Below are 27151 nucleotides of genomic sequence, written 5' to 3'. Positions count from 1 at the left end.
AAGGACCAATGAGTTGGAAGACAAGATGGGCCTTGGCAGCTCCAGGGGGCATCCTGTACGGTAAGAGGAGGAAGCCACTGGGGTGTCTGACTTCCTCCATCTGACCCAGACCCTGCCCAGGGACAGACTTAAGAGAAACCAGGACCAAGGCTCGGTTAGGACAGTGTATGTGTTTCAAAGTACAGAGATATATTTGACACATTTCTCCAGATGAAGACTACCAATTATTGGAATCTAAGGAAAAAAATAAAAAAGTTCATGAAGAACCCAGTGGTAAGACGGGAATAAAGACACAGACCTACTAGAGAATGGACTTGAGGATATGGGGAAGGGGAAGGGTAAGCTGTGACAAAGTGAGAGAGTGGCATGGACATATATACACTACCAAACGTAAAATAGATAGCTAGTGGGAAGCAACCGCATAGCACAGGGAGATCAGCTCGGTGCTTTGTGACCACCTAGAGGGGTGGGATAGGGAGGGTGGGAGGGAGGGAGATGCAAGAGGGAAGAGATATGGGAACATATGTATATGTATAACTGATTCACTTTGTTATAAAGCAGAAACTAACACACCATTGTAAAGCAATTATACTCCAATAAAGATGTTAAAATAAAATCTAGAAACAATAAATGTCCCTCTTAAAAAAAGAAAACGAGTCTTGACTCCATTGATCTTTTCTAGTGCTGTTTTTTTTTTTTCTGGTCTCTATTTCTTCTCTATTCTTTATATTTTCCACCTTCTACTGACCTTGAGCTTTGTTTGTTCTTCTTTTTCTAATTCCTTTAGGTGGTAGGTTAGGTTGTTTATTTGAAATTTTTCATGTTTCTTGAGGAAGACCTGTATCACTATAAACTTCCCTCTCAGAAGTCCTTTTGGTGCATTTCATAGATTTTGGAAAGTTGTGTTTTCATTTTCATTTGTCTCAAAATATTTTCTGATTTCCTCCTTGATTTCTTCATTGCCTCATTGGTTTTTCAGTAGTGTGTTGTTTAATGTCCACATGTTTAATCTTTTCCCATTTTTCTCTATGTAATTGACATCTATGGGTTGGACAAAATATTTGTTTGGCTTTTTCTGTGAGATGGCTCTAGTAGCACTTAGTTGTCTTTAACTTCATTCAAAACAATTTTGTTAGATTGTATTGTGACAGCTGTCATATCAATGTTCATTTAAAAAAAGACATCAGGGGCTTCCCTGGTGGCACAGTGGTTGAGAATCTGCCTGCTAATGCAGGGGACACGGGTTCAAGCCCTGGTCTGGGAAGATCCCACATGCCACGGAGCAACTGGGCCCGTGAGCCACAACTACTGAGCCTGCGCGTCTGGAGCCTGTGCTCCGCAACAAGAGAGGCCGCGATAGTAAGAGGCCTGCGCACCGTGATGAAGAGTGGCCCCCGCTTGCCACAACTAGAGAAAGCCCTCGCACAGAAACGAAGACCCAACACAACCAAAAATAAATAAATTAATTAATTAATAAAATGTCTCTTTAAAAAAAAAAAAAGACATCAAAATTGGTGAATTTTTGTGTAGCCACTTTAATATTGAAGATGGAAGAAAAAAAGCAACATTTTTGGCATATTATGCTTTATTATTTCAAGAAAGGTAAAAACACAACTGAAATGCAAGAAAAGATTTGTGCAGTATATGGAGAAGGTGCTGTGACTGATCGAATGTGTCAAAGGTGGCTTGTGAAGTTTTGTGCTGGAGATTTCTTGCTGGACAATGCTCCACCGTAGGGTAGACCAGTTGAGTTGATGGCAATCACATCAAAACAATAATTGAAAACAATCAACATTATACCACATGGGAGATAGCCGACATACTCAAAATATCCAAATCAAGCACTGAAAATCATTTGCACCAGCTTGGTTATGTGAATTGCTTTGATGTTTGGGTTTCCCATAAGTTAAGCGAAGAAAACGTTCTTGACCGTATTTCCGCATGAAATTATCTACTTAAATGTAATGAAAGTGTTCCGTGTTTAAAACAAATTGTGATGGGCGATGAAAAGTGGATATGTACACTAACGTGGAACAGAAGAGATCATGGGGCAAGCAAAATGGACCACCACCAACCACACCAAAGGCCGGTCTTCATCCAGAGAAGGTGATGTTGTGTATATGGTGGGATTGGAATGGAGTCCTCTATTATGAGCTCCTTCCGGAAAACCAAACGATTAATTCTAACAGATACTGCTCCCAATTAGACCAACTGAAAGCAGCACTCAATGAAAAGCATCCAGAATTAGTCAACAGAAAACGCATAATCTTCCATCAGGATAACACAAGACTGCATGTTTCTTTGATGACCAGGCAAAACCTGTTACAGCTTGGCTGTGAAGTTCTGATTCATCCACCATGTTCACCAAACATTGCACCTTTGGATCCCCATTTATTTTGGTCTTTACAAAATTTTCTTAATGCAAAAAATTTCAATTCCCTGGAAGACTGTAAAAGGCACCTGGAACAGTTCTTTGCTCAAAAAGGTAAAAAGTATTGGGAAGATTCAATTATGGAGTTGCCTGAAAAACAGCAGCAGGTAGTGGAATAAAAGGGTAAATACGTTGTTCAATAAAGTTCTTGGTGAAAATGAAAAATGTGTCTTTTATCTTTACTTAAAAACCAAAGGCACTTTTTGGCCCACCCAATAGTTTCATACCACTGTGGTTGGAAAAAAAGCTTGATATAATTTCCATCCTCTTAAATTCGTTGAGACTTGTTTTGTGGTCTAGGATGTGATCTGTCCTGGAGAATTCCAGGTGCACTTGAAAAGAATGTGTATTCTATTTTTGGATTTAATGTCCAGTGAATACCTATTAAGTCCAATGGGTCTATGGTGTCATTTAAGACCACTGTTGCCTTATTGACTTTCTGTCTGGATGATTTGTCCATTGATATAAGTGGGGTGGTAAAGTTTCCTAATATTATTGTATTATTTTCAGTTTTTCCTTTTACATCTCTTAGTATTTGTTTTATATATTTAGGTGCTCCTGTATTGGGTGTATATATGTTAATGAGTATAATAGCCTCTTCTTGTTTTGATCCCTTTATCATTATATAATTCCCTTTCTGTCTTTTGCTATAGCCTTTGATATAAAGTCTATTCTGTCTGATATGAATATTGCTACCCCCATATTTTTGCCATTTCTGTTTCATGAAATATCTTTTTTCATCCTCTCCCTTTCAGTCTGTGTGTCTTTAACTCTGAAGTGAATGTCTTATAGGTAGCATATAGAAGAGTTTTATTTTTTTATCTAATCAACCACCCTATGTCTTTGGGTTGGAGCATTTAGTCTATTCATATTTAAATTTATTATTGGTAGATATGTATTTATTGCCATCTTGTTCCTTGATTTCAGGGAGTTTTTGCAGTTCTCTGTTCATTTCTTCTTTTTGTTTCTTGCCTTTTGTGTTGATGTTTTTCTTTAGTAGTATGCTCTGTTCCTTTCATTTTAGTTTTTGTGTAACTATTATAGATTTTAAAATTGTGGTTACCATGGGATTCATATATGTTGACCTGTAACTGTATCTATTTGTTTTAAATTACTAGTCATTTAAGTTTACACACATTCTAAATCATCTACCTTTTTTACTCCCCTCCCCACATTTTGTTTTTGATTTCATATTTTACATCTTCATGTTTATCCTTTAAGTATTTATTGTAGTTATAGTTGCTCTTATAATTTTTTTATTTTTAATCTTTGTATTGAATTATTTAAGTGGTTGTTCCTCAGTCTTTACTATATATTTGCCTTTCCTAGTGGGATTTTTCATTTCCTGTTGATTCTTCTTTTCCACTTAGAGACGATCCATCAACAATTTATTTTAGGGTAGGTTTAGTATTGATTAACTCTTTTAGTTTTTACAGTGAAGAGTGTTGCTTTCTCACTTCCTCCACAAGTTAAATAGTGTTAGGTACTTCAAAGATCCTATCGGAAGCTGACATCTGCTCCCTGGAGTATGGAAACACTAACATTGGTGCCCAACACATACCTAAAATCTTCTAATAGTTAAAGGTTGACCGGAGTAGTTTGCAGCAACAGAGAGAAGAGAGAGGGCTGCTGGGAGCAGCCTGCCCTTCTAGTGGTCAATTAAGCAGGCACATATGAGTTTATATCCTGGGTGTACTGACTGGTGGGGAGGTGTCTCTGGACTTGGATGATCTTGAAATAAACCCTGCACAAGATCACAAGATGTCTAAATGACAGGTGTTTGACTTCAATACAGAAAGAAGATTATATGAATGAATAAATCTCTAGAAGAGAGTATTTGAAGAAAGGAATCAAAAGTGGACCACAGGAGGAAACTGCCAATGGGAGGGTCCAAGAAGGGGATCAGCAAATAACTCAACTCATTTTTATAGGAAAAAGATCTAAGTCACATACACAGGGCAAAAAAGCCAGATTACTAGTGTATCATGTAAGATGATTTCCTTTTCCTTAATTCCCTGGACTTCAAGGTCACAACTTCAAGGTATTATAAACATGAGTTGGTGTGTCCAGGGGAAGGTAGAGCTGGGAAATGAGAAGGAAAAAGACACACTTCTCCTGTGCTGTGTGCTTACAAGGCTGATCAGACCTGGGTATGTAAGTGGGGTCTGAATGCGAGGTGAAAAAAAGAGGAGAAACTTTGAATCAAATTTGAGAGGGAGATTTTAAAATTTATATCAAGTTGAACTTTTTATTTGCTTTGAAAAAAAGATTATTCATTAATCTGAGAGTGACTAATGAACTAACAGCAGGAAAGAATGCTCCAATAAAGTAGTTTAAATGGATACTTTTGAGACAGAATAAAGTTGTTTTCTGCTTACACAGAACTAGGTACAAAATATTAGCTGTTCAAATGTAAGAACAATATCTAATTTAAGGAATAAAAATAAGATAAGCTTAAATACAAACAAAGTAGTATGTTAGATGCTATGTGTGGGGAGTGAGGTAGATATTTGTTCTGTAGTACTTTTAAGGCTTTGTTAAGTATGACTGTTAAAAGATAAGAGTAACTGAAGAATGTTAACAAACTGAAGTGTATGACTTACAAAACAATAGAGGAAGAGTTAAAAAGAATATTGAGATATCATGGTAAAAATAATGAATGTTGTATGTGATGTACATGATACTATTGAGTTTTTATTATTATTATTATTTCTAACATGAGGTATATCTCCAGAGAGGTACCTAGAAGAATTGGTTGAGTCTAACATGGATGGAAATTGCTCACATTATGAGACGCTAATCACCAAAGTGGAAGATAGACAACTCTCATTCCCAGACGTTCCAATGGGGAGGCATGTGATTTATATTCTGTCAAGCAGATACACCTATGTGAGACTGATATGGAGACATGAGCAACCCAATATGCAATTTGTTTACTGCAGATATGAAGGCAGAGGCATCCATACATTCAGAGCTGACATTGGTGGAGCTTCTGACATGAGACCATTATGCCAGGTGGTAATGGATGTGCTGTTTTCTCTTGAGATGTCTTCACTGTGTGGTTGGTATTGTTCTTGGTGAAACAGCAGTAGAGTTTGGCCACCCTGCCATCCTAGAGAATCTGTCTGCTGCCCATCAGACTTAAAAATCAATTTCCTTTTTTATTTAAGTTACTGAGGAGATTCCATTTGTTGCAAAAAAGATCCTCGAACGTTACATGTGCTGAAACAATTTTGGTAGGTTAATATTTTTGTATTAATAAATTGTTTTTTACTTTTCCTCTGTTTCTTGTCCTTCCATGCTAGACATTTTCCCTGAGTGGCTCCCAGGGTGTAATGTCACAGCAGAGGGGGAGAAAGAAAAAATGGAGTCAAGTTTTCGGTTTTGTTGGATTATAGTTATGATTCTCAGAGGAATGGAAAGGAATGTATTTTGAGCTAGAGTTCCATTTTTGTGATTGTAGAAATTATACTTGGAACTGTGGGAATAGGGTAAAACTAAGAAAAGAGGGGAAGAGAGAGATGTTGGGTGACCTGGAAATGAGACAGTAATTATCTAGAGGGATTTTATAGACAGAGAAGTTGAACATACATTCATAAATCTATTTTGCACAGGCGTAAGCACTTCCCTTAATAGTGTCCAGGAGTCCCATCAGTGACCACAGCAATGCAGCCTCCACCCAATGGAGAATTGTACACTGTCTGCAGCCTGACGTTAATTGTCCCACACCTCCCTTATTGGAAGTCGTCATGTGACCCAATGACCACTTGGCAGTAGTGATGCTTAACTGTGCTCCATGGTTTGTTCACTCCCATCAGATTTTTCCTGTGTACACAACACTCCAACTCTATCCCAGGTCCAAAGTAAACCCTTGAGTAAGAGCATGGAGCTGAGAAAATCTAGAAGGGTGGTGTATGAGTGGGGAAAATGTCTACCCTGAACAGAACCTGTCTGATATCGTTCCATTGTAAAATGCACCCCAATTTAAAGTCTCTCTAGAGTCAATATGCATGATTTAAAATATAGGCTCCAGTTAGGGATCATACTAATCACTATAATTGAGGATGAATTGAAGTACTCTCTAGGTTAACACATTGCCTTCACATTTTGTTTCATCTTTGCAAACTTTATGGCTCAACAAAAATTCAAGTCTAATGTTTTTGAGTTTAGTTTAGTGGCAATTGTTTGACTTCTTGAAGTTGCTTGTTTAACTTTTTCCTAGCAGACAGGAGTGGGTTAGGAAATTACATTCCTTGGATTTTTAGAGAATGTTACATATTGGGAATGATTCTCTGTATCTCATCTGGATAGCATTAATCTCTTTAAGAAGTTTCACACTCTCCTTCTTGAATCCTTGTTCAAGAAGACGTTCTTTTTCCTAAAAGGGAAAGTGGAGACTGTACTCACACAACCTAAAACATTTCCCACATTTGCTAAATAATTTCCCCTGTCCATACCTACATTAATCCCTCATAAATTTTTGAAACTTGTTTTTGAAATCTCTTCCTCCCTTAACTTCCATTATATCACTCTTCCTTGAGTCTCCTATGCCTGTCAATAATTTTTCTGGGCTTGCTTTAGTTGCAGAAATGTTCTTTGCTTTATAGTTTCTAAAATATTAGTGATCCAGAATTAATTTTGTGGCCCCCTTCAGCCACAGGCAACACAGTCTTTCTGGAAAAACTCTTTTTACCCCCTCAACTCTGATCTATGCAGTGTGGACTCTTAAATACGTATCTAAGGTGAGGAGGTAAGGAAGATGGATGAAATCCAATAGGAAGGTTACTACATGATTCAGAATCACAGCAGATGTTTGATCAGGAAATTTAATAACAGTCTCCAAAATTTGGTGGCAGAGGTAATAGAAAACAGTTGACATCAAGTCTGCACTGGTCCTTACTGTATCTCTGGGTGGACAACCCAAATCAATATAGACTTGGAGTAGGGCATGGAGTACTAGCAGCCTGGGTATTTAATTATGTAGTTAATTGTGTCGATGGTCATGAAGTCTTCCTACTCATTAGGGTGCCTCCAGAGATAAAGTCACCAGGTATAGCAGAAACAGTCACTGTGGACTCCACTCAGTAGATGAGACAGGCCAGATACTTTCCCACAAGGAAGGACTCAGATAAGTTACTTATCTCTCATGAAATTACAATTTCCTCTTTTGAAACATGACAATATAACATGTACTTGTAACATAACATGAGGATTTGATCACAGAATATCTGTAAAGTCACTGTGCAGTGCCTGGTAATGAATAGTTATGGTTTATTAGTAATTTAGTAATGAAGGGCTCCATGAGATTTGATCCTGCAAGTAAATAGCCTTTAGTAACCAGAGATGGTCAGGGGTAGAAGCAGTAAGTGAATGAAATGTCTACTAGTGTTTGGGCTAGAAAAGTTCTTAAATTGACCTAGTGCTCTAACTTCTAACCAGTGTTTTTTTTTTTTTAATAATATCTTTATTGGAGTATAATTTCTTTACAATGTTGTGTTAGTTTCTGCTGTAAAACAAAGTAAATCAGCTGTATGTATACTTATATCCTCATATCACCTCCCTCTTGAGCCTCCCTCCCACCCTCCATATCCCACCCCTCTAGGTGGTCACAAAGCATCAAGCTGATCTCCCTGTGCTATGCAGCAGCTTCCCACTAGCCATCCATTATACATTTGGTAGTGTATATATGTCAGTGCTACTCTCTCACTTCATCCCAGCTTCCCCTTCACCCTGTGTCCTCAAGTCCGTTCTCTATGTCTGTGTCTTTATTCCTGCCCTGCCGCTAGGTTCATCAGTACCGTTTTTTAAGATTCCATATATATTCATTAGTATATGGTATTTGTTTTTCTCTTTCTTACTTACTTCACTCTGTATGACAGTCTCTAGATCCATCCACGTCTCTACAAATGACTCAATTTTTTTCCTTTTTATGGCTGAGTAATATTCCATTGTATATATGTGCCACATCTTCTTTATCCATTCATCTGTCCATGGACATTTAGGTTGCTTCCATGTCCTGGCTATTGTATATAGTGCTGCAATGAACATTGTGGTACATGAGTCTTTTTGAATTATGGTTTTTTCAGGGTATATGCCTAGTAGTGGGATTCCTGGATCAGAGGAAAACATAGGCAGAACACTCTATGACATAAATCACAGCAAGATCCTTTTTGACCTACCTCCTAGAGTAATGGAAATAAACAAATGGGACCTAATGAAACTTAAAAGCTTTTGCACAGCAAAGGAAACCATAAACAAGACCAAAAGACAACCCTCAGAATGGGAGAAAATATTTGCAAACAAAGCAACTGACAAAGGATTAATCTCCAAAATATACAAGCAGCTCATGCAGCTCAATATAAAAAAAAACCAAACAACCCAATCCAAAAATGGGTGGAAGACCTAAATAGACACTTCTCCATAGAAGACATACAGATTGCCATCATACACATGAAAAGATGCTCAACATCACTCATCAGAGAAATGCAAATCAAAACCACAATGAGGTATCACCTCATACCGGTCAGAATGGCCATCATCAAAAAATCTACAAACAATAAATGCTGGTGAAGATGTGGAGAAAAGGGAACCCTCCTGCACTGTTGGTGAGAATGTAAATTGATACAGCCACTATGGAGAACAGTATGGACGTTCCTTCAAAAACTAAGCAGTGTTTTTGATTCAGCACAGAATGGAGATAACACAATCGAATACCTGAAATTTAAGCATTAGAACCCTCCCTTGCTCTGCCATTAACTGGGCCCTCTCCTCTTCCATTTTCTCAGCCAACTGTTTCATATGTTCATGACAACTCTTTTCTATTTCTTGCATTATCTGCCCATTCTTCTTTTGCATTTCCTCCAAAATTTTGTTTGCAGCTTCTACAGATTCAGACTTCTCCACTCCACTGAAGAAGAAAAATAAGCAGAGAAATATGAGGATTAAATTGTTATAGCTTTGTTTTGCCATTCACCCCTTTTTGCTTGTTTGTTTTATTCTTATTTCGTATAGAAAACTTCTTTGGGTAATTTTTGCACTGAGTAATCAGAAGAGTAATCAGAAGACAGATTAACATAAATATTGATTAAGAAAAGAATCCCCTAAAGCTATGATCTATACTTGATATTTTTTGCTCTATAGTAATATTCCAGGTGGACTACTGTGGCTAACATTAACATTTCTAGGGCTTTCCAGCTATCTACAGTGTTTTCAGCTGTTCTCACCTTCAATCTCTTTTTCCTTTTTTGTAAGTGACTGATCAGTCTGTAGAAGAGCATAGCCACATCCTCCTTGGAATCCAAATATTTGTTCAGTATCTCTTCTGCCTATTGATAACAGAGGAAATTAGAATTAGGAAATAGAAACTATGGGTCAAAGTAAAACCTAGGAGTATGTCTCTTAATTCAATTTCATTTTAGCACCCATTTTAGAATTTAAATACCATTTCAACCTAAACTGGCTTAAAACCCAATTCTGGATCCATCCTCAAATTTGCTTTATTCTCAGTCACCACAATTTTAGTAATTTAATTAGCAAATCTTGTCTTCTAATTGTATGGGTTAAAAACCTTATGGTTATCCTTTATGTCTTTTTTTTCTCCCAAGTCCCAGGTACCATCATCAGCTAATGGTGTTTGCTCTGACTTCAAGATAAAACCAGCCAGGGCCTATCAATTGTCACCTGTTCCTCCCGACAACCTGGTCCAAGACATCATCACTTCTTACCTGGACCATGACATTAGCTTCATAATTGGTCTCCCTACCTCCTTCCACTCTTGCTTCCCTATAGTCTGTTTTCCTCAGATCAGCTAGTGTTGTGTTATATTACTTTAAGAAAGATCACTTCACTTTGATGCACCAAATCCTCTGCTGATTTTCCAACTCTTCCCAAGTAAAATTGAAACGTCTCTCAGTGGCCTCCAGGATACTACTTTGTTTAGCATTTGGCCTCTGAGCATCTCTCTGACCTCACCTCCTGCCACCTCTTCCCTTGCTCACTGCCCTCTTGCCACATTTCCTGGTATTCCTAGAACATAAACCAATTTATCCTTCTGGGATTTTCTGTTGTTTGAAATTTTCTTCTTCTAGATGCCCAGTTGGCTCACTCCTTGACTTCTTTGAGGATTCTTCTGAAACAGTACCTCAAGAGAGAGGCCTTCTCTAAAAACCTACATATAAAATAGTACCACATTTCCTTCCTCTCCTATGCCTGTACCCTACATTGTTTTTCTTCAGGGCACTTTTTGTCACTGTGATAGTGACTTCTGGAGTCACCCAAATATTATTCTCCCCATTGCCTTAGAAACAGAACTCATTTTTTTCCACCAGGGCACATTGTGGACCGTGATAAAATGTTGCATTTTCTAGTCAACCTCCTTGGTGGCTGAGGTGACCATACGATTAAAGTCTGGCCAATACCACTTACACAGAGGTGTTATATGGTACTTTTTGCAGAACACCTTAAAGACAGTTGACCCAGAGACATTTACTCTTCTGTTTTTCCCTTTTCTTTCCATCTATAATGTGGAAGTAATAGATGAAACTCTAGCAGCCATCTTAGACCATAAACTGACCTTGAAGATGGAAGCTGGGCGCTAAAGTGCTGGAGCAAAACGAGGAAAGGGCCTGGGAACAGGATGATTGTGGAGTTGTCATGGCAGCCTGGACTCCCTCTGCCTTACTTCTTATATGTAAGAGAGAAAGAAACTTTTGCCATTTTAGGCCACTCTTGTTTTGTTTTATTTTGTTTTGTTTTTGAGTAATATGTGCCCAAACTTAATTCTAACTGATATCACCTGAGTATACCAGCATGGAAGTATAGTTAAGAGCACAGAGTTGCTATAAGCATTTCCAGTCCAGCTGTACACTTATTACCTGTACATTCTCAGGTGAGTTATTTTACTTCTCTGTGTCTCAATTTTCTTATTAATAAAATGGGAATATTAACAATATGTATTTCCTGACGTTGTTATAAGGATTGAATGAGTTAAGCCCATTCATCTGTCTGAAACAAAATATGCTCTATATGTATTAGCTGTTATTATTATTAGTTTTTTCTGTAAGCTATAATTTGTTGATTGCTTGATGAATACTTTGAGAGAACTAGTTTGTTCTTATTTAATTGCCCTAACCCCAGAAATTTGATAATATCTGGCATATCGTTAGGCCTGAATAGACAATAGTTGGATGATTGAATGACTAAATTATTGAATAAATTCTACAAACACTTTTGAGGGCTCCATCTGTGCTTCCAAGAAGGAATCTGCTATTCATCCCATGGTAGTCTCTCCTACTGAATAAATCAATGAATGAATCAATGAAAGGTAGAGGCACTGTTTACCAATCACATTTTGGTTGTTCCCACTGTAGTTTGAAAGAGTCACTTCAGCAAGGCCCAAGAAATGGTGTTCAGTAGGTAGTTTACCAGTATCCCCTTTCTGGGGGCCTGGTAGTACTTATTCTTTAGCTCTTGCTTCTTCCAAACAAAAAACCAATAACCTCCTGGTTTAGAAAATGTTCCTTGCTTCACATCTTCATATAGATGGCCAAAAGTATCCTGAAGTAAAGCCATGCAGTAATCTGAGGATGCTTTCATATTCTGCTTACAAAAGTCATCTTGGGGCTTCCCTGGTGACGCAGTGGTTGAGAATCTGACTGCTAATGCAGGGGACACGGGTTCGCGCCCTGGTCTGGGAAGATCCCACATGCCGCGGAGCAACTAGGCCCGTGAGCCACAACTACTGAGCCTGCGGTCTGGAGCCTGTGCTCCGCAACAAGAGAGGCCGCGATAGTGAGAGGCCCGCGCACCGCGATGAAGAGTGGCCCCCGCTTGCCGCAACTAGAGAAAGCCCTCGCACAGAAACGAAGACCCAACATAGCAATCAATCAATCAATAAATAAATCTTTAAAAAAAAAAAAAAGTCATCTTGCTTTGCTTCTAACCGTTCCTGTGAAGGGAAAAAAATTGCACAGATGGTACAGTAAGACATGACTAGGATGTTAACCACACATAAATTACTGGGAAATGCTTCTCCTGCAAAGATTGTGGCGTATAAACATGACACACCCCTCACCAAGCTGGGAGATTCTAGAATACCCCTAAACAGAGTGCTGGTTTAAAAACTACATCTGTGTGATTATCTGAAGCTTCTTTTCCATACTTCTCTTGCTTCAGAAAATGATTCTCAAAGCACAGACGCTGTTCCATATGAAACTTCTTTTTTCAAGTCTCTAATTTCAGAAATAGTTTAGAGCACAAATATCCAGTAGGACAGGCCTGCAGGGAGTTCCTGGTTTCACCACTTTGTGATTTAGTGACACTCAATCTTATTAAAATGAGGTTTCCTTGTTGGTAAAACAGGGGAAATTATATCTATGTCACAGATATCTTGTCAGGATTATATGTGGTGATGTAAAGTGCTAAGTTCAGTGACTTTTCCATAAATGTTCATTAATGTGTCAATGTCAGTGGTACATTTAAAATTATAATATTTTTGCATATTTTCTCAGTATAAGGTTAATGAAGGTAATGGAGACTTTACCCCAGGTATTTTCTGTATTACGAAAGTCTAATATAACATTTACCTACATTAAAACATTAAAGAGAACTTATACATTAAACTTTTTCTTTAGTCTAGAAAAATGTCCATTGTCTACTGACCTTCACTATTTAGTTTCATCAAAATTCTGAATGCAGCAAGGTATGATTTGTAAAATCCTGCCCTGCAAGCCAGGGAAGGGATGGTGAACCATCAAGTGATTGAGTATTTGTCATGCAACAATCCTTCCTTAATTTGGAAGGACTCATGTCTTCAAATAGCATTTTTGTGATTGATTTCTCTTTCCTGGCTTTCTGAATGTTTTACTGTTGCCTTACATTAAACAAAATACATATTTAGGGTTTCCAGAAAGAAGTGAATCCTCCCAGATTATTAGCAGGGAACATGAAAGTACTGTGTCTTTGACTAACTTTAAATGAAAAAAATAAAATAATCTCATATAAATACAGTTTTACAGTTTACTTGTTTGCTTAAAATATGGTATCCAGAGGGCGGAAATTAACAGAAGAAGATATTTGTAATCATCAGTCAGTCATTGTACCATAGTCTCTTGGAATAAGGTCAGGAGCAGTCTATTCTTTTAGTAAAGACTGCAAGCGAGTACACATAACTGAGTGCGGCTGTCTTTGAGTCTGGGAGGACTACTCATATCAAGATATTTTTTCTGCCCCTCATGAACCAGAATAGCAAATATCTCATTTTAATTTATTCTGGAAAACTTGGTCCACATCTTTGAAAGAGTTAGTTCTTCATGAAGACTCCAATGGCCTCTTTCTCACTGGCCCTGTGCAGGTCCAGCAGCTCCTGGAGGGTTTCCGTGGGCAGCTGCAGCTTCTGGTCCATCTGCATTTCATAATGGGTAATGACGTTTTGCACTGCGACTGTGTTCTCGATCTCGGCCAATGCCAGGACTGCATTCTCCATGCAGGGCAGATCCCCACTGCTGATGGCATTGACAAAGGTCAGCACCAGGGTCTCTAGACCTAAGAAAGGGGATTTTTAGAAATAGTAGTTATCAGTTGTTGAGAGAGGAACAAACTGTATTCTATTTTTTTAAATTTTTTTTTAAGTGAATGATGGTTTTTATTTATTTTTTATTTTTTTTGCTGCGTTGGGTCTTCGTTGCTGTGCATGGCTTTCTCTAGTTGTGGTGAGTGGGGGCTACTCTACACTGCGGTGAGCAGGCTTCTCATTGTAGTGGCTTCTCTTGCTGCGGAGCATGGGCCCTAGAGCATGCAGGCTTCAGCAGTTGCGGCGTGCAGGCTCTAGAGCACAGGCTCAGTAGTTGTGGCACATGGGCTTAGTTGCGACACAGCATGTGGGATCTTCCTGGACCAGGGATTGAACCCGTGTCCGCTGCATTGGCAGGCGGATTCTTAACCACTGCACCACCAGGGAAGTCCCAAAAATGTATTCTATTTAGTCTTGAGAATGTAAATTTAATTATTTTGAATCAACTGCTATAGTATTTTGTATGCTTTTCAAGTGTCACAAACAGTAGTTTTAAAGACTTTTTGAGAAAGAATTGTGATGGAATATTTTGTTAACCTCTTAGTTCAGAGGAGTTTAAAGCTGCTCTTTCTTTCTCCTTCCCTCAACCAAAAGGAAGATGTTGGAATGAATGGATTAGAATAAGGATATTTGGGTGACGAGATATTAGGTCTTGATCTTTTCTTAGCCTTCCTGTATCTCCCTTTTGTCTGCCTTCTTTCTATTTCCCTCCTAACTTCTAATTTATGAAAAAGGTCAAGGAGACAGTTTAGTGCACAAGTGTACAAGAGCACGTGTATGTGTGTGAGTGTATGCGTACATGTGGTGCAGGCCATTAGTCCTGTGTCTGGCCTAAATAACAGGGTCTTCCTAGATATTCTCTCATCAGAGCTCCATGCAATGTGACCATTTCATCCAGCTTTGCCAGGGATTTGCTGGTTTTAGCATTGAAAATCTCACATATCAGGAAATTACAGCCTCAGGCAAACTGGAGTGGTTGGGTCACCCTACAACTATCAGTGTTGGGGACTCAATCCTGGGCCTTCTCTTTCTATAGTTTTAAGTACCACATATATTTTAATTTCCTGCTTTGGCTTGATTTTTAAGCTTTAGATTTGTGTATTTAAATATCTGGATGGTATTCCTTCTTGTACACATCAGAGGAAAATACTAAATAATCCAAAACTAAACACCTTCATCCACTCTGGAAAACAATTCTTCCTCCAGGTATTTCTCTTAGTAAATAACGTCCGTTCAAGCAGTTGCTTAAGCTCAGAACCCTGGAGTCAGGCTTGACACTTCCGTTTAATTCCTTCCACACACCCATATGCCCTCCATCATCAAAACTTATGAATTTGACATTCAAAATATGTGTGGATTCTATCTATTTTGACAATCTCAGTTGCCACTGTCTTAGCCTAGCATAATCCCTATTTATTATTAAAATATTGCAAATATCATTCATCTTCTTATTGTTTCATGTACATCCCTCCAAAACATTATCTACAAAATACTCAGAAGGATTGTTTTAAACATAAATTATATAACATTACCTCTGTGCCTATAATTCTTCAAGATCCTCTCACTGGGCTCAAACTCTAATCTCCTTGAAGTCATCCACTAGTCCTTTCAGGTATGGTTCCCTGCACACTTCTCCAACCATGACACCACTCTTATTCACTCTACTCTTGTTCAAATCACACTATCTTGCCTTTACATTCTTGACATTGCAGAGATCTTTTCTGTCTCAGGCCTTCTCACATGATATTATCTCTGTCTGAAAACTACTCTGACTGTTCTTCTGATTAACTCCTACCCATTTTTAAGTTCTCATGTTACATGTCACTTTCAGAGACAAATATTCTCTGCCTTCAAATGCAAATTTTCTCCCACCTGCCTACACCCCTTCCTTTCTCATAGCAGTGTATTATTTTGATTTATTGTACTTATCACTGCTTGTCATTATGGTTAAATACATTGTTTAAATACCTTTTGCTCCCATCATGCTCGAATGAGGATTATGCCTAGTGGTTGGTACATTGCAGGCACTCCTAATCAATTCACATATTTTTGAATTGATAAACAAGAGAATTGTGCTAAGGTTAACGGCAAAGCCTCACATACATGGTGTATTTGCCTTTTCCTGACTTTGTCAATCTATAGCTCTCCTGGAAGGAAATGTCATAAATAGGGAGCTGAGAAGGCTGGATTCTAGTTCTTTTCCTTTATTCACCTTGCTCATGTGAATGTTAGATAACACTAGAAATAGTTTTAGTTCCCATGTAAAATTCACAATGTGATCCTTGTGGTATGTTTTCCTTGGCATCATTAGACTCTGTATTTGTCAGAAGTAACCCTCATGGTTCCCACTTCCATTGTCTACAATGGGCAATAGGAAAGTCCACGTAAGGAGGGGCAGTGAGAGGGACTCACAAGGCCCATTGACTGTGATGCCCCCTGAGAGAGTCTTGGCCTTGGAATGGCTGAGGATGTAGAAGCAGAAGTCTTCAAGCTGTTCTCTGAATTCAGGGTTCATATCTTCCTCCTGTAGCTGCTCCAGGAGGGTGAGGTACTTCCTCTGAGCAGGGCGGTCAAAGATGAAGCACTTCTTCTCTGGGAAGAGCTTTTGGATACATAACTGAGGTTCATTAAAGTTTTTAGTTTTTTTATCAGTACCTGGAGGAATGAAAATTAGAGGTAGTACAACTTCAGGCTGATTGCTTCAAATATATGACCCTTCAACTTAGTAATTTGCACAAATCCTATATTAAGAGGTAAATATTAACTAATCATGGATCAGACCAAAAAATTAAATTAAATGAAATTTCTTTTCTTCTCCAAGAAGGAGGTAACTTAAAATTAGACCCAATTGATTCATCTAAAGAATGTTTCATTTCCTCTAACAGAACAGTCAGGATAACAAAGTTATGAAATTATAATTTTCAGCACCTACATAGAAATGGTCATTGTGATATTGTTTTCTCTTTTTATGTTAGCCAACCATCAGGCCCAGTAACCTTGCTTTAGCTTCAGTGAAACTCCAGGTACTCATCAGCAGTGATGGGTTGTCCATTTGCTTCCAGCTCCAGGGTTAAATCTCTCAGAGTCCACACAAAGTCTGGAAAGAAGCTCACAAACTCAGCTGATTTTTGACCTCATGTTCACCAGGTGAGGATTTTGCCCTGATTCGATCTGTCAGTTTTGTCACATAGCTGAGATGCTAACATAGGAAAACTGCAGAAAATGAGTAGCACCTTTTATGCTGTATTTTCTCCCAGAGCTTATATAAAATAATTTTTCTTAATTAGTTTATTCATTCATTCATTCCACAAACATTTATTGAAAACTTACTATGGGAGACCTTCAAGATGGCAGAGGAGTAAGACATGGAGATCACCTTCCTCCACACAAATACATCAAAAAAAATCTACATGTGGAACAACTCCTACAGAACACTTACTGAATGCTGGCAGAAGACCTCAGACTTCCAAAAGGGCATTAAAATCCCCATGTACCTGGGTCGGGCAAAAGAAAAAAGAAAAAACAGAGAAAAAAGAATAGGGACGGACCTTGGGAGGGACCTGTGAAGGAGGAAAAGTTTCCACATGCTAGGAAGCCCCTTCACTTGTGGGGACAGGGAGGGGGACGCTTCAGAGCCACAGAGTAGAGTGCAGCAACAGGGGTGCAGAGGGCAAAGCGGAGAGATTCCCACACAGAGGATTGGTGCCAACCAGCACTCACCAGCCTGAGATGCTTGTCTGCTCACCCACCGGGGCGGGTGGGGGCTGGGAGCTGAGGCTTGGGCTTCAGAGGTCAGACCCCAAGATGACTGGGGTTGGCTGCATGAAGACAGCCTGAAGGGGGCTAGTGTGCCACAGTTAGCCAGGAGGGAGTCCAGGCAAAAGTCTGGACCTGCCGGAGAGGCAAGAGACCATTGTTTCAGGGTGCGCGAGAAGAGGGGCTTCCTGTTCTGTGTGCCCAAAGATGGCAGAGCAGCGCCTAAGCAAGCTCCAGAGATGGGCACGAGCCGCGGCTATCATCTTGGACCCCAGAGATGGGCGTGGACCACTACCACTGCCACTGCTGCCACCAAGAATCCTGTGTGCAAGCACAGGTCACTATCCACACCTCCCCTCTTGGGAGCCTGTGCAGCCCGCCACTGCCAGGGTCCCGTGATCCAGGGCCAACTTCCCTGGGAGAACAAACGGCGTGCCTCAGGCTGTTGCAATGTCATGCCGGCCTCTTCCACTGCAGGCACACCCTGCATTCCAATTATGACTACCATACCCCTCCCTCTCCCCAGCCTGAGTGAGCAAGAGACACCTGATCAGCCGCTGCTTTAACGCCTTCCTGTCTGGGTGGGGAAAAGACGCCTGAGGCCAGCCTACATGCAGAGACAGGGCCAGAACCAAAGCTGAACCCTAGGAGCTGTGCAAACAAACAAGAGAAAGGGACATTTCTGCGTGCAGCCTCAGGAGCAGTGGATTAAATCCTGCAATCAGCTTGATAAATCCTGCATCTGTGAAATACCTGAATAGAAAATGAATGTTCCCAAAACTGAGGCAGTGGTCTCTAAGAGCAACTATAGACTTGGGGTTTGCTTTGTGTGTTTGATTTGTTTTTGGTGTTATGTTTATCTTAGTTTTTAGGGCTTGTTTTCATTGGTGGGTTTCTTTATTTCTTGGGTTGCTCTCTTCCTTTTTTTTTCTTTTTCCTTTTGTGTGTGTGTGTGTGTGTGTGTATGTTTCTTTGCATGATTTTGTCTGTTTAGATTTCTTTTACCATTTTTCCTGGGGTTCTGTCTGTTCATTTCTTTCTTTTTTTTTTTTATGAGTGTGTGTGTTTCTTTGTGTGATTTTGTTTGTTTAGTTTTGCTTTTACTATTTGTTTTGGGGTGCTGTCTATTTTTTTCTTCTTCTTCTTTCTTTCTTTCTTTTCTTCCATGTCATGTGGCTGGCAGGGTCTTGGTGCTCCAGCCAGGTGTTGGGCCTGAGCCTCCAAGGTGGGAGAGCTAAGTTCAGGACACTGGACCACCAGAGACCTCCTGGCCCCACTTAATATCAATTGGCGAGAGCTCTCCCAGAGATCTCCATCTCAATGCTAAGACCCAGCTCCACCAAACAACCAGCCAAGCCCCAGTGCTGGACGTCCCATGCCAAACAACTAGCAAGACAGGAACACAAACTCACCCATTAGCAGAGAGGCTGCCTAAAATCATACTATGTTCACAGATACCTCAAAACACACAATCAGATGCAGCCCTGCCCACCAGAAAGACAAGATCCAGCTACACCCACCAAAACACAGGCAGCAGTCCCCCCCACCAGGAAGCTTACACAAGTCACTGAACCAACCTCACCCACTGGGGGCAGACACTAAAAACAACGGGAACTACAAACCCATAGCCTGCGAAAAGGAGACCCCAAACACAGTAAGTTAAACAAAATGAGAAGACAGAGAATTATGCAGCAGATGAAAAAGCAAGGTAAAAATCCACCAGACCAAACAAATGAAGAGGAAATAGGCAGTCTACCTGAAAAAGAATTCAGAGTAATGATAGTAAAGATGACCCAAAATCTCAGAAATAGAATGGAAAAAATACAAGAAACGTTTAACAAGGACCTAGAAGAACTAAAGAGCAAACAAAGAATGATGAACAACACAATAAATGAAATTAAAAATTCTCTAGAAGGAATCAATAGCAGAATAACTGAGACAGAAGAATGGTTAAGTAACCTGGAAGATAAAATAGTGAAAATAACTACCACAGAGCAGAATAAAGAAAAAAGAATGAAAAGAATTGAGGACAGTCTCAGAGACACCTGGGGCAACATTAAATGCACAAACATTCGGATTATAAGGGTCCCAGAATTAGAAGAGAAAAAGAAAGGGTCTAAGAAAATATTTGAAGGATTATAATTGAAAAGTTCCCTAACATGGGAAAGGAAATAGTAAATCAAGCCCAGGAAGCACAGAGAGTATACAGGATAAATCCAAGGAGAAACACGCCAAGACACATATTAATCAAACTATCAAAAATTAAATACAAAGCAAAAATATTAAAAGCAGCAAGGGAAAAGCAACAAATAACACACAAGAGAATCCCCATAAGCTTAACAGCTGATCTTTCAGCAAAAACTCTGCAAGCCAGAAGGGAGTGGCAGGACATATTTAAAGTGATGAAAAGGAAAAATCTACAACCGAGATTACTCTACCCAGCAAGGATCTCATTCAGATTCGTTGGAGAAATTAAAACCTTTACAGACAAGCAAAAGCTAAGAGAATTCAGCATCACCAAACCAGCTTTACAACAAATGCTAAAGGAACTTCTCTAGGCAGGAAACACAAGAGAAGGAAAAGACCAACAATAACAAATCCAAAACTATTAAGAAAATGGTAATAGGAACATACATATCAATAGTTACCTTAAATGTAAATGGATTAAATGTTCCAACCAAAAGACACAGACTCGCTGAATGGATACAAAAACAAGACCTGTATATATGCTGCCTACAAGAGACCCACTTCAGACCCAGGGACACATACAGACCGAAAGTGAGGGGATGGAAAAAGATATTCCATGCAAATGGAAATCAGAAGAAAGCTGGAGTAGCAATTCTCATATCAGACAAAATAGACTTTAAAATAAAGACTATTACAAGAGACAAAGAAGGACACTACATAATGATCAAGGGATCAATCCAAGAAGAAGATATAACAATTGTAAATATTTATGCACCCAACATAGGAGCACCTCAATACATAAGGCAAATACTAACAGCCATAAAGGGGAAATCGACAGTAACACAGTAATAGTAGGGGACTTTGACACCTCACTTCCACCAATGGACAGATCATCCAAAATGAAAATAAATAAGGAAACACAAGCTTTAAATGGCACATTAGACAAGATGGACTTAATTGATATTTATAGGACATTCCATCCAAAAACAACAGAATAAACTTTCTTCTCAAGTGCACATGGAACATTCTCCAGGATAAATCATATCTTGGGTCACAAATAAAGCCTTGGTAAATTTAAGAAAATCGAAATTGTATCAAGTGTCCTTTCGACCACACACCCAAGAGACTAGATATTAATTACAGGAAATAACTGTAAAAAATACAAAAACATGGAGGCTAAACAATACGCTACTAAATAACCAAGAGATCACTGAAGAAATCAAAGAGGAAATCAAAAAATACCTAGAAACAAATGACAATGAAAACACGACGACCCAAAACCTATGGGATGCAGCAAAAACAGTTCTAAGAGGGAAGTTTATAGTCATACAGTCCTACCTCAAAAACAAGAAAATTCCAAATAAACAACCTAACCTTACCTCTTAAGCAATTAGAGAAAGAGGAACAAAAAACCCTCAAAGATAGCAGAAGGAAAGAAATCAGATCAGAAATAAATGAAAAAGAAATGAAGGAAATAATAGCAAAGATCAATAAAACTAAAAGTTGGTTCTCTGAGAAAATAAACAGAATTGATAAACCATTAGCCAGACTCATCAGGGATAAAAGGGAGAAGACTCAAATCAACAGATTTAGAAATGAAAAAGGAGAAATAACAACTGGCACAGCAGAAATACAAAGGATCATGAGAGACTACTACAAGCAACTCTATGCCAATAAAATGGACAGCCTGGAAGAAATGGACAAATTCTTAGAAAAGTACAACCTTCCAAGACTGAACCAGGAAGAAATAGAAAATATGAACAGACCAATCACAAGCACTGAAATTGAAATTGTGACTAAAAATCTCTCAACAAACAAAAGCCCAGGATCAGATGTCTATACTGGTGAATTCTATCAAACATTTAGAGAAGAGCTAACATCTATCCTTCTCAAAATCTTCCAAAATATAACAGAGGGAGGAACACTCCCAAACTCATTCTATGAGGCACCATCACCCTGATACCAAAACCAGACAAAGATGTCACAGAAAAAGAAAATTACAGACCAATATCACTGAACATAGATGCAAAATCCTCAACCAAAGACTAGCAAACAGAATACAACAGCACATTAAAAGGACCATGATCAATTGGGGTTTATCCCAGGAATGCAAGGATTCTTCAATATACACAAATCAATCAATGTGATACAACATATTAACAAATTGAAGCATAAAACCATATGATAATCTCAATAGATGCAGAAAAATCTTTTGACAAAATTCAAAACCCATTTATGATAAAAACTCTCCAGAAAGTAGGCATAGAGCAAACCTACCTCAACATAATAAAGGCCATATATGACAAACCCACAGCAAACATCATTCTCAATGGTGAAAAAATGGTGAAATTCCTCCAAGATCAGGAACAAGACAAGGGTGCCCACTCTCACCACTATTATTCAACATAGTCTTGGAAGTTTTAGCCACAGCAGTCAGAGAAGAAAAAGAAATAAAAGGAATCCAAATTCGAAAAGAAGAAGTAAAACTGTCACTGCTTGCAGATGACATGATACTATACATAGAGAATCCTAAAGGTGCTGCCAGAAAACTACTAGAGCTATCAATGAATTTGGTAAAGTAGCAGGATACAAAATTAATGCACAGAAATCTCTTGCATTCCTATACATTAACAATGAGAAATCAGAAAGAGAAATTAAGGAAACACTCCCATTTACCACTGCAACAAAAAGAATAAAATACCTAAGAATAAACCTATCTAAGGAGACAAAAGACCTGTATGCAGAAAACTATAAGACACTGATGAAATAAATTAAAGACAATACAAACAGAAGGAGAGATATACCATGTTCTTGGATTGGAAGATTCAACATTGTGAGAATGACTATACTACCCCAAAAAATCTACAGATTCAATGCAATCCCTATCAAACTACCAATGGCATTTTTCACAGAACTAGAACAAAAAATTTCACAATTTGTATGGAAACACAAAAGACCCTAAATAGCCAAATCAATCTTGGGAAAGAAAAACGGAGCTGGCAGAATCAGGTTCCCTGACTTCAGACTATACTACAAAGCTACAGTAATCAAGACAGTATGGTACTGACACAAAAACAGAAATATAGATCAATGGAACAGGATAGAAAGCCTAGAGTTAAACCCACGCACATATGGTCAACTTATGTTTGACAAAGGAGGCAAGGATGTTCAATGGAGAAAAGACAGTCTCTTCAATAACTTGTGCTGAGAATACTGGACAGCTACATGTAAAAGAATGAAATTAGAACACTTCCTAACACCATACACAAAAACAAACTCAAAATGGATTAAATACCTAAATATAAGACCGGACACTACAAAACTCTTAGAGGAAAACAGACAGAACACTCTATGGCATACATCACAGCAAGATCCTTTTTGACTGACCTCCTAGAGAAATTGAAATGAAAACAAAAATAAACAAATGGGACCTATTGAAACTTAAAAGATTTTGCACAGCAAAGGAAACCATAAACAACACTAAAAGACAAACTTCAAATGGTAGAAAATATTTGCAAAGGAAACAACTGACAAAGGATTCATCTCCAACATATATAAGCATACCATTTAGCTCAATATCAAAAAAACAAACAACCCAATCCAAAAATGGGCGGAAGACCTAAATAGATATTTCTGCAAAGAAGATATACAGATTGCCAACAAACACGTGAAAGGATGCTCACCATCACTCATCATTAGAGAAATCCAAATCAAAACTACAATGAGGTATCACCTCACACCAGTTAGAATGGTCATCATCAGAAAATTTACAAGCAACAAATGCTGGAGATGGTTTGGAGAAAAGGGAACCCTCTTGCACTGTTTGTGGGAATGTAAATTGATAGAGCCACTATGGAGAACAGTATGGAGATTCCTTAAAAAACTAAAAATAGAATTACCATATGACCCAGCAATCCCACTACTGGGCATATACCCAGAGAAAACCATAATTCAAAAAGACACATGCACCCCAATGTTCACTGCAGCACTATTTACAATAGCCAGGTCATGGAAGCAACCTAAATGCCCATCAACAGATGAATGGATAAAGAAGATGTGGTATATTTATATAATGTAATATTAGCCATAAAAAGGAATGAAATTGGGTCATTTTTAGAGATGTGGATGGACCTAGAGTCTGTCATACAGAGTGAAGTAAGTCAAAAAGAGAAAAATAATTATCGTATATTAACACATATATGTGGAATCTAGAAAAATGGTACAGATGAAACAGTTTGCAAGGCAGAGATAGAGACACAGATGTAGAGAACAAACGTGTGGACACCAAGGGGGGAAAGAGAGGGTGTGGGATGAGTTGGGAGATTGGGATTGACATATATACACTAATATGTATAAAACAGATAACTAGTAAGAACCTGCTGTATAAAAAATAAATTAATTAAAATTTTAAAAAATGTTAGCCTTAGAAAAGGAAAATCTTGTCACATGCTACAACATGGGTTAAGTATGAAGATGTTATTTTAAAAAAATAACCCAGTTAGAAAAAGATCAGTACCTTCTGATTCCACTTATATGAGGTATGTAAGGTAGTCAAACTCATAGAAACATAAAGTAGAATGCTGGTTGTCAAGGGCTAGGGTGAAAGGTTAAGGGGGAGTTGTTCAATGGGTATAGAGTTTCAGTTTTGCAGGATGAAGAAGCTCTGGAGATCTGTTCCACAATGATGGAATATAATTAACATGTAAGTATAGTTAATCTGTACACTTAAAATAGAATGGTAAAATTTATGTTGTTTTTTAACCACAATTAAAAAGGAAACATAATAATGTAAGAATATACATAACAATTTGAACTGAAATATAGAAAACTGCACAATAATACTGAAAGACTAAAAAAGAGTTTTAAATAAATAAAGCAACAATCCATACTCCAAAGTGAAAGCAATTAACTAAAAATAGTATCTATGAGTCAGTTTCTCTTTCCTGTATCAATCAGGAAGGAGCTGGTTTCCCAACATCTAGTCAATTTCTGAGAAACTAAGTTTATACCTGCTTTTGCTTTCCATTGGCATGTGTTCAATAAAATAGTTGCAAGTTGGCTTTAATTGACATAAGAAAACCTTTTCTCATGAGAAAAAGTAGAGGAGAGCCAGAGACTTTTAATTTATAAAATGACTAATCAGAATGTTAGTATAGTTAATAAGGCTACAGCACTAGCGTGTTTCAGTCCACCTTTGCAAATACAGAGCCATGGTGGGCAAAAGGGTGAAGGGGATTAAGAGGTACATACCTCTAGTTATATAATGCATAAACCACAGGGATGTAATATACAGCATAAGGAATATGGTCAGTGATATTTTAATAACTTTGTATGAGGACAGATTAAGAGGTACATACCTCTAGTTATACAATGCATAAACCACAGGGATGTAATATACAGCATAAGGAATATGGTCAGTGATATTTTAATAACTTTAATAACTTTGTATAATATACAGCATAAGGAATATGGTCAGTGATATTTTAATAACTTTAATAACTTTGTATAATATACAGCATAAGGAATATGGTCAGATGATATTTTAATAACTTTGTATGATATTTTAATAACTTTGTATGAGGACAGATGGTTACAGACTTATTGTGGTGATCATTTCATAATGTATGCACATGTCAAATTATTATGTAGTACACCTGACACTAATATAATATTGTATGTCAACTATATTTCAATTTAAAAGTTATTTTATAAAATGTAAGAAAAAACCAACATATCAATATTATATATACATAAAATATATAATTTTAAAAGTATAACTAAATTGACAAACAAAATACTTTACATAGGCATTTTACTATTTCTTCTACACTTCAAATTGGAAAAATGTGGGGTTACCTTCATATTTGGAGCCATTTTATATTTAGTCACACATAATATCCATTGAGCTTATACTCTCTTCCAAACTCTGTTTTAATTGCTGGAGACACACACATCTGTGAACACATGAGGTCCCTGTTTTTATGAACTTGAATTTCAGGTAGTCATAGGGAAAAGTAAAAAAAAAAAAAAGCAAGGTGATGGGTTGGAGATTAACTTTCATGGAAGACCTCAGTGAGAAGATGCCATTTAGCTGAGACCAGTAGAATAAGAAGGAACCAATCTTGCCAAGATCAGGGGTAAGAAAGTTTCAGATGCAGAAAATTGCTGTACATAGATCGTTAAGGCAGGAAGAAACTAGGTGTGTTCCAGCAACTGAAAGACCCAGATAAATCACATTTTTCAAAGCAAGTTAAAGTGCTACTTACTCAGAGACACTTTAAAAGATAATGGCAAAGAAGGAAAGAAAGGAGTGTACTTTATTTGTTAAATTTCAGACACTGGCTTCCAGGTGTGGAGAAATATGTTTATACTATGAGATCAGGAGAGAAACTTACAGATATCTCCCTTTCTCCTCACGTCCCTATTCCTTCCTTCAGAAACATTGTTCAGGGGGAGAAAAAACATAGTTTAAGGGTAAACAGAGTTTCAAATTTGCATCCCACCTCTATAACTTGCTTAATGAATCTGAACAGGCATATTATTTTACCCTCCCTCAAGCCTCCTGCAAGATGGAGACAATACCGCTTATTTTGCATGACTGTATTCAGGACTGAATTAGACATGTAACATGTGTACCTCTTAGAAAGCAATCAAGAAATAAAACTGTTACTTCTGCTATTCATTTAGCAAACATGGAAAGGCAGTATAGTGAAGTGGCTTAACAAGAGGGTTTGGAATCAAGAATGATTCGGTTCAGATTATTTACAGTGCTGTGATTTGGGACAAGACATTAAATCTTTCTGTGCCTCAGTTTCTATAAAATGGTGGGGAAATGTTTGTTATGAGATATCAGTTATTTAACCCATGTAGAACGGACAGCACTGAGCCTGGAACACATGTGCAACACATGGAGCCCCTTCCAGCCTGTGCACTGGGTATTAAGTTCCAGGGCCTGCATGTTCACGAATGTGTAAGATGTGTCCTTTTCCTCACTTACGGCATGCACAAATGAGGAGCCAGGTCCACTGTAAGTGTGTCCATTATTTAAAGAAATTAAACCTAAAAATATGCTTCCTCATTCTAGGTTTCCCAAGCTGACCCCCAATCCCGGGATACATTCCATTATATTTAAGCATCTAATAGACACTTTTTTAAACACTAAATTGTTTCTAAGATGTCTTTCAAAAAAAATTAATGTGAAGGTTCTA

The 27151-nt window shown here is 38.1% G+C and overlaps 1 long non-coding RNA gene and 1 pseudogene across 1 annotated transcript; both read right to left on the bottom strand.

Annotated features, from left to right (window-relative positions):
- Window positions 1–9199: 9199 nt before the first annotated feature.
- Window positions 9200–12017, bottom strand: LOC118901832. Its single transcript, XR_005021477.1, has 3 exons — window positions 11771–12017; window positions 9655–9756; window positions 9200–9338 (listed from the first exon to the last, which is right to left on the bottom strand). It is a non-coding gene; the product is annotated as an uncharacterized LOC118901832 (long non-coding RNA).
- A 1367-nt stretch (window positions 12018–13384) lies between these two features.
- LOC118899246 lies at window positions 13385–26566 on the bottom strand (annotated as a pseudogene).
- Window positions 26567–27151: the final 585 nt, after the last annotated feature.

Source organism: Balaenoptera musculus, chromosome 1 (assembly GCF_009873245.2).
Source record: "Balaenoptera musculus isolate JJ_BM4_2016_0621 chromosome 1, mBalMus1.pri.v3, whole genome shotgun sequence".
Taxonomy (NCBI): domain Eukaryota; kingdom Metazoa; phylum Chordata; class Mammalia; order Artiodactyla; family Balaenopteridae; genus Balaenoptera; species Balaenoptera musculus.
This window is presented reverse-complemented; position numbering and strand designations above follow the sequence as displayed.